This window comes from Lepisosteus platostomus, chromosome 15 (genome assembly GCF_059453375.1).
Source record: "Lepisosteus platostomus isolate fLepPlt1 chromosome 15, fLepPlt1.hap1, whole genome shotgun sequence".
NCBI classification, from domain to species: Eukaryota; Metazoa; Chordata; class Actinopteri; order Semionotiformes; family Lepisosteidae; genus Lepisosteus; species Lepisosteus platostomus.
In genome coordinates, this window is record NC_142625.1 from 642,444 (window position 1) to 651,334 (window position 8,891).

Genomic DNA, 8,891 nt, shown 5'->3' on the forward strand with positions numbered 1-8,891 from the left:
TATCGCTCTAGGTTGAGCCTAGGGGGTTAAGGCCAAGCAGCAGCTGAGCTGGGTGGAATCCGGCATCAACGTTCTCTCTCTCTGCTCTCTCCTCTCCTCTCCCCTCCCCCTTTCTCTTGCTCCGCCTCCTTGGCCTCTTGGCTGGAAGTGGGTACACGTGGCCTGCCCGCGGTGCTTGCTTTCTTCCTCGAGACTCGGAAGCGCTATCCGCTCCCTCTCTCTCTCGCTCTCTCTCTCTCTCTCCCTCTCTCTCTGCCTCCTTGGCCTCTTGGCTGGGAGTAGGTACACGTGGCCTGCCCGCGGTGCTTGCTTTCCACCTCGAGACTCGGAAGCGCTATCCGCTCCCTCTCTCTCTCTCTCTCTCTCCCTCTCTCTCTGCCTCCTTGGCCTCTTGGCTGGGAGTAGGTACACGTGGCCTGCCCGCGGTGCTTGCTTTCCACCTCGAGACTCGGAAGCGCTATCCGCTCCCTCTCTCTCTCTCTCTCTCTCCCTCTCTCTCTGCCTCCTTGGCCTCTTGGCTGGGAGCAGGTACACGTGGCCTGCCCGCGGTGCTTGCTTTCTTCCTTGAGACTCGGAAGCGCTATCCGCTCCCTCTCTCTCCCGCTCTCTCTCTCTCTGCCTCCTTGGCCTCTTGGCTGGGAGCAGGTACACGTGGCCTGCCCGCGGTGCTTGCTTTCTTCCTTGAGACCCGGAAGCACTTTCCGCTCTCCTCTCTCTCTCTCCTCCTGCGCCTGCACCTAGCTGGGCTTTGCCCACAAGGACAAAGGCCAGGGCTCCCTCGCTGCTCCTTTTGCTCTCTCTCTTTCCCTCCTTTTTTCCTTTTTGTTCCCTTTTTCTCCCTCAGAGATGGCGGACAAGAGGACTTTGATCCGGTTCCACTGGACAAAGAAGACAGAGCCGATGCCGACTGCTAAGGCCTTTTTCATGACCTTCCTGCGAGGGATCTTGCAGTTGGTGGCCGGCGATCTCTACTGCCTCCAGGACAACAAGGCAGAGAGATACATGGAGGCCTACATGGCCACGGACGCGGCGTACGAAAAGGCAACGAGACTGGTCAGGGAGAAAGGTAAGCACCCTGGTTTCTCTGATTTCAGGCCGGAGCCTATGAGGAAGACGAACCAGAGGACCATTACGGTTTGCACGTACAATCCCTACGTACCAGCGGAGCGGGTAACAGCGTACCTAGGGAGGTATGTAACCGTAGTGGGAAAACCGACAGAGGTCAGGGACGAAGGCGTCTGGTACGGCAAACGCCAGTACCGAGTCCTCCTGAAGGAGGACCCAGAGGGCGTTGACGGTTTCCAGCACCCCCCGGCTCGCTTCAACATCGGAGCCGACAGGGGCTACCTCTACTACCCCAGGATGCCGGATTTCTGCAGCAAGTGCAGACGGTCCGGCCACAAAACAAACACATGTGACATCGTCAGATGTCACAACTGCAATGAGGACGGGCACCTGGCAAAAACCTGCCGGGCAGCCAAAAAGTGTGACGGATGCGGCGCCGAGGGACACCTCCTTCGCCAATGTAAGGTAAGCAAACCTTCGTTTGCGCAGGTGGTGGAAGCCGGCAGGCAGAAACCGGTCTCCAGACAAAGGGAGAGGGCTGAGAACAAAGAACCCGCACCTCCCCCGCTGAGACCCGAAACTGCCGAGGCCACACCCCCAGCCGCATCGGTGCCACAAGATGGCCGCCAGGAAGAGGGACAAGATGGCCGACCGGAGGAAGGGACCTGGATAACTCCCAGCAAAAAGGGAAAGCGCAAGCGGGAGAAGAGACCCAGGGCGGACCCACCTTCGGAAGGACAGAAAAAGAGAGTGGTAAGGGAAAACCGTTTCCTCGCCCTAGAGGAAACGGAACTTTCTTCCCTCCAGGCCCAGGAACAACCGGAGGAGGCGCTCCAGGAAATGGAAACCCTCCCCCCCGAGGCCCAGGAAAAGGAACCCCCCTCCCCCGAGTCCCACGGACAAAAGGAGGAGGCAGCCCAGGAAGAGGTAACCCCCTCCCCCGAGGCCCAGGGACAAAAGGAGGAGGCAGCCCAGGAAGAGGTAACCCCCTCCCCCGAGGCCCAGGGACAAAAGGAAGAGGCAGCCCAGGAACTGGAGCCCCCTTCCCTCGAGGCCCAGGAGAATCTGGAGGCCCCCGAAACCCCCCGAGAGAGGGAAGAAAGGAGCCTCCCCGAAGCGGTGGCTGAGAGTATCCTCGAGGACGACGAGGATTATTTTGAAGCCGCCCTGGAGCCCGGACTGATGGTAGGGCTGGACCTGTCCAGCATGTTTTCCTTTCAGTCCCCAGCGAAACCTGGAGGGAGCCCAGTATATTCCCCCCAGGACCCGAACGAGAGGAGTTACATCTAGGCTAAACAGTGCCCAGATGTAGACTCCCAAGTTTCTACCGTAAGTACAGAGAGGAGGTTTACCTTTCACTAGTTTAACCATGACTGTGAAACTAACCTTCTTAACAACTAACGTGAGAGGGCTGAGAGACCCAGTGAAAAGACGGGGAGTCTTTCATGATCTGGCCTCAAAGTCTTTCTCAGTTTGTTTCTTACAGGAGGTCCACCTGAAGGATGAAAGCGACAAGCTGACATTCACCAGGGAATGGACGAAGGGAGAATCATGCTGGAGCGTAGGAGGGGTCCACTCTTCCGGAGTGGGAATCCTCCTCGGGAACCCAGAGATGACGCTGGTTTCCTCCTTCTCGGTGGTGCAGGGCCGGATCCTGGTCGCAGACATCGACTGGAGAGGGCAGAAGTTGAGAGCGATTAACGTCTATGCTCCGACGGAACCCTCTATCCGGAAGGAAGTGTTTGCTGACCTGGCCAGCTGCTGCACCACTAACAGACAGGTGGTGCTCGGCGGGGACTTCAACGTCGACCGGGAGAAGGGGAGCGACGCTAGCTCGGCAGAGCTGGAGTCGCTACTCAAGCAGTTCTCCCTAGTAGACGGCTTCAGACGGTGCCGCCCGAACGACGCCGGACCGACCTGGAAGAACTCCCGGGGAGTGTGCAGCCGCCTGGACTACATCTTCGTGCACACGACCTGCTCCCTGGAGTCGGCGACGGTGTCCCCGGCGTGGTATTCCGACCACGAGCGCTTGACGGTGGTGGCTAACACCAGCCTGCCGGCATTCGGTCGTGGGTACTGGAAGCTGAACCGGGAGATACTGGAGGAAGACGACTTCAGGGCACTGTTCCGGAAAGACTACGCGAGCTGGGGAAACCTGAGGGACGGCTACAGCTCCGTGGTGGAATGGTGGGAGTCGGTGAAGGACAGGACCCGAACCCTGGCGCAGACGTACTGCAGACGGAAGGCGGCCAGGGAGAGGAAGGAAGCTGCACGACTCCAGAGGCAACTCGAGGAGGAGTACAGCTCGGCTAACGGGGGAGGAGCCTTCAATTCAGCCCGGGCACGGGACCTGAAGGAGAGGCTCCGCAGACTGCACACGGAGAAAGCCAAGGCTTTCCTCGTCAAAGCACAGAGGGAGCATTACGAAAATAATGAAACCTGTTCCTCCTATTTCTTCAACCAGGTCCGGGGAGCCCAGAAAAAGAGGGTGATCCACAGCCTGAGACGGGGAGATGGAGAGGAAGTGCTGGACGAGAGCGACAAAGTAGAGGCGGCCACCGCTTTCTACACAGAGCTCTTTTCAGAAAAGCAGACGGAGGTGGAGGCAGGCGATGCTTTTCTGGAGGGGCTGACGGCACGAGTACCGGAGGAGGTGAGGGAGGACTTGGAGGGTCCGATCACGGCCGAGGAGCTGAAGGCGGCGCTCTTGTCCATGGAGAATGGCAAGGTGCCGGGGCCGGACGGACTCCCCAAGGAATTCTACACCTGCTTCTGGGACACCCTGGCGGCAGATCTGGTGGAAGTGGCGCAGGAGATCTTCCGCCGGGGGAAACTCGGAGACACCATGAGGGAGGGCGTCATCTCCCTGCTCTTCAAGGGAGGAGACGCCACCGACCTCAAAAACTGGAGGCCGATCACGATGCTCTGCGTGGACGTAAAGATCCTGTCCAAGCTCCTGACCGGCAGACTGAGAACCGCCCTCCCCCACATCATCCACAGCGACCAGACGTGTGGGGTGGAGGGGCGATCCGTCAGCTGGAACCTCCAGCTGACCAGAGACGCCATCGCCTGGGCCGAGGACCGGAACGTGCCCATGATGGTGGCCAGCCTGGACCAGGAGAAAGCCTTCGACAGAGTGAACCACAGCTATCTGTTCAGGGTGCTGGAACGCTTCGGTTTCGGAGAGAGTTTCAGCCGCTGGATTCAGATTCTGTACTCTGACGTGGGCAGCAGAGTGAACGTGAACGGAAACCTGGGGGATTTCATTCCCCAGGAATCCGGAGTACGACAGGGCTGCCCCCTTTCACCCCTTCTCTATGTTCTCTTCACAGAGCCCTTAGCAGAGGCGGTGAGACGGGACCCCGTCATCGACGGCCTGGAGATACCGGGAGGCGCGGGGGAAACCCTGAAGATCTCCCAGTACGCCGACGACACGACGCTGTTCCTGAGGTCGGACAGGGGGTTGAGGAGGGCCCTGCAGGTCATGGAGCAATACTCCAGAGCCTCGGGGTCGAAGCTCAACCGCCGAAAGAGCAAACTGAAGTTCTTCGGGCCCTGGAAGCACAGGACGACGGCGCCGGAGGGTCTCGAGCTCTGCACGGAGCCCCTCAGAATACTGGGGGTTTCCTTCCAGAGCCAGGACAACGAGACCAACAACTGGACTGAGAGGATCGCCAAGGTGAACGCGAAGCTGGGTCTGTGGAAAACGCGGTCGCTGTCCTACACAGGGAAAGTGATGGTGTTGAAAGCAGACGTCCTGCCGGCTTTGGTTTACCTGGCGGTGGTGTACCCGCTGCCGGCCAGACTCAGACGAGCGCTGCAAGGGATGATCTTCGGCTTCGTCTGGGGCGGCAGGTACGAGTACATCACGAGAAATCGGATGTGTCAGCCGGTCGAGGAAGGGGGTCGAGATGTCCCACATTTCCCCCTGAAACTCGACTGCATCTTTTACTGCAACCTCTGTCGGGCGCTGCGGGAGCCCATCGGCCACAAGTACCAGTACTTTGTCAGGCTGTGGCTCTCCATCCCGATGAGGCACTTGGTCCAGTGGTCAAACACCGGGCCCAAGGCAGAGAGGCGACCAAAGTTCTACACCCACGCTGTCAAGTGGAGCAGGAGGTACGAGGCCACGAGACAGCCAGAGCTCTGCACCAACCACAGAGCTCTGTACAAAGAGGTGAGGGGGCATCTGGTCGCCGACGAAAGGCTGCGAGTTCCCAGACAAGTCTGGGAAAGGACGCAGCCTAAAGAACTGGACAACGAACTGAAGGACCTCAACTGGATGGCCGTACACAAGAGACTGGCTACCAGAGAGGTCCTCTACAGACACTCGCTTACCAGGAATCCGCATTGCCCCCGGGACACGTGTTTCGTCGAGGAGACTCAGGAGCACGTGTTCTGGAGCTGCCCCTTCGCCAAGGCGGTGTGGGGCAGAATGGACAACACCATGCAACTCCTGGGGACGGGTGCGGTGCTCAGTTACCAGTACGTTCTGCTGGGGCTGGCACCTACCGGACTGGACAGGGGGACGCAGTTCCTGTTGTGGCTGCTGCTGTCCCTGACAAAGAAAGGCCTGTGGGACGCGAGGAACAATCTCATCCGGCACAACATCGAATGGGGAGCGAGGGAGCTGGAGGAGAGGATCCTGGCGGACCTCAGGAGGAGGATGAAGCGCGACGTTGCTAAATGGGGTTTCCCCACGGCAAAGGAGCGCTGGAAAGGCCTATGGACCCTGTACAGGGATTAATGGTTTACAGCAAGCGGTAGGGTTTGGAGGGACACTCATAATAGCGCAAATCCGCCCACCCTTGCAAGGATTGAAAACGGACAATCACCGCCGTTCCGCCGTTGTTTTAACTTGTGGAGTGTTATTGTATGAGATGTTTTCCTTTTGAGATGTGTTTTTTTTTTCGGAATAAAGTATATTTTATAAGAAAAAAAAAAAAAAAAATCTGTTCTTATCAGTTTAATATCTGATACGTCCCCCATCGGGGGACCACATATTAAACGGATTTTTGGAACAGGGAGCTGGATCAGGAGCTTGCTCCGTCCTCTCCACGCATCGGCCCGGTATTGCAGCGCCTCCGGGAGCGGTGCACCACCTTCTCTCAGCGGTGAAAAGACAGACGTAGGTAGGTAGCTAGCTAGCTAGCTAGCTAGCGAGCGAGCGAGCGAGCGAGCGAGCAAGCAAGCGGAGTGGACTGGAGCTCCTTCTTCTCGGGTCTCGTCCCTCGTCCCTCGTCCATCTGTGTGTCTCTGTGTTCTGTCTCTCTCTCGCCCTCTCGGTTCCCGTGCTCCCTCTGTGCGCTTTCCCGCGTCTCGACTCTCTGGGCAAGCAGGCCGGCCCCCTTTTCGGCTCCCGTGCGTTTTCCCTCCAAAAAACTTAGGTTTTTCAGCCTTTTCCCAGGGAGGCAGGCGTGGCTTGCTTGCTTGCTTGCTTGCTTGCTTGCTTGTGTGTGTGTCCGTCCCCGTCCCTGCAGGCGGGCCCCTTTCGACAGCTGGGCGTTTTCCCTCCCAAAAACTTAGTATATCCACCTTTTCTTTCTTTTTTTTCGGCAGGCAGGCAGGCAGGCGTGTGTGCGCGCGCGCGCGCGTCCCCGTCCCTCCCTCCCGAGAGAGAGCTGCCCCTTGCCTCTGCCCGCAGGTGCTGGCGCTCGGCTTTCGCTTGCAGCCGGTTGGGCGCAGCTGCTGCCGGTGGGAGGGGCCTAAGCTAAGGAGGCCGGGCGGCTGGCGCCCCCTGCGGCTGCGGTCGTTGTCGGGCCGTTGACAGAAGATCAAAGAGCAGGGCCCCCGCCCGGGACTGGCAGGAAGGCAGGCGGGCAGGCAAGAGAGAGGGGGAGCAGAGTCCCGCGGCAGGCCTCTGGCTGCAGGGAGGCCGGCGGCTGCGCGGGTCCCGGGCTCCAGAGGAGTCGGCCTGCGCCACTGTGCGCCAGCGGAACGCCCGCGCGTCGGTCCGCGCCTTTGTGGGCATCGCTTCTCGGCCTTTTGGCTAAGATCAAGTGTGTGGCCTGACCGCAGCTTGCATCTTAGCCAGGAGAAAGGGAGAGACGGATCGCTTGTTTCGGGGAGACTCGAAGCCTTTTTTTGCGTGGCGGTTTTTTTCCGGCCATTTTTTGACGATGGAGGGAGGAGCCTTTTCAAGAGAAGGAAGAGTGCGACATGCTGTGCGTTTTGTGTTACGAGACAACGGGGAGAAGACGGAGTTCACTTCAAGGGACAGTTTCGAGGACGAGGTGATCAGAGATGCCCTGCACCTGGAGCCTGAGGACGTGTTCTGCCTACAAGACTTCCCGGGTAAGAGGTGTTTTGACCTTTCGCTCAACTCAGAGAATCTTGTCAGGGGCGTTTGGGCAGAGGTGAACAGAAGGAAAGGAGAGAAACCTTTCGTGGACTACTATGTGGAGCCCTTGTTTGCCAGGGAGTTAAGAACCTTGACAGTGGCAATGTTTAACCCCTATATGCCTGAAGAAAACATAGTCTGTTTTTTGAAGCGCTTCGTGGATATTCAGGGCATAGGGGTGAAGATAATAGACAGGAAAAACTATTGGACAGGGAAGTGGCGTTACAGGGTGCGTTTCAGAGCGAATGGGTCAGCACCGGACGGTCTTTTGCACCCGCCTGCATCATTTGAGATAGGCTCCAACAGGGGGTACTTGTTCTATTACGGACAGCCCTCGGTTTGCAGGAGATGTAGGAAGGAGGGACATCATGTGGTGGATTGCAGGGAGCGAATCTGCAGAAGATGTGAGGGGGTTGGTCACCTATCTTCAGAATGCAAGGAAGAGAGGAGGTGTAATCTGTGCGGAGGTGCAGGGCATATATTTAAAGACTGTGCTTTACGGAAAAGGACTTTTTCAGAAGTCGTGAGTGGAGTTGCAGGTGAAAGACCAGGTGCTGCAAATGAAGAGGAGAGACGAAGAGAGGTGGATGAAGGTGGGGAGGCTGACAATAGGGAACCTGGAAAAAAGGGAAACCGAAGGTTTTCAAAAGATGGAAGCTTCTTAACGGTAGAAGAAGAGGAAACCGGAGAAGTGGTGAGAGGGGCAGAAGAAGGGGCGGAGCTCAATTTGCATATGCAAAGTGAGCTCACAGATGGAAGTTTTTCTGATAAGGACAGCTTTTCAGAGGTTTCAGAGACGCCAGGACTAGACTTTTTGAAAGCAGCTGCGATGGAAGTGGGACAGGAGGTGCAAAGTGTCCAGGAAGGGAGTTGGGGAGAGAGGATGGAGGAAGAGGAGGGAGAAGGGCCGTCGGTGTCTAAAAGATCCATAAAGAGGAAGGCACAAGGCTCAGATGCTCTAGTGGCCAAAAAGGCAGATAGAGGTACTGAGGATTTGTCACTGAGTGATACACCTGTCTCAGAGGTCCTGGTGGCAGTTTACACACCTGGAGAGGGTGAAGTCCATGATGAGGGACTTGTTCTGTCCCAGTCCAGAGATTGCTCAGTATTATCAGGAGCTTCTTGCATACCTGAAACGGATGAGGGCAACCAGGTACTTACCGGTGGTGGGGGTGTCCAGGCTGAGCAGAAGCTGAGGAGTGAGGAGGGCCTTTGGCTCGATTCGGACCTCCCCAGAGATTTCATCGACCTGTGCAAATGGAACGAAAAGAATAGAGATGTTCATTGGCCAGCCGGGTTTGAAGAACAGGATCTGCAGAAGAAAGGGATTAAGTACAAGTGTGAGTACCTTGGTAAAGAAGTGAGACGCATTCAAATATATGGAAGAACCCACTCAGAGATAGGTTCAAAAAAGTGCCTTTTCTCGGATTTAGTAAAGCAGTGGAGGAACAGTGCTGGGAAGGCAAAGGAAGCCTTTGCTTCAGGG

The 8,891-nt window shown here is 57.3% G+C and overlaps 1 non-coding gene across 1 annotated transcript; it reads left to right on the forward strand.

Annotated features, from left to right (window-relative positions):
• Positions 1-5,987: 5,987 nt before the first annotated feature.
• On the forward strand, positions 5,988-6,169 carry LOC148647429 (U2 spliceosomal RNA). The gene has a single exon (XR_015926995.1). It is a non-coding gene; the product is annotated as a U2 spliceosomal RNA (small nuclear RNA).
• The last annotated feature ends 2,722 nt before the right edge of the window (positions 6,170-8,891 follow it).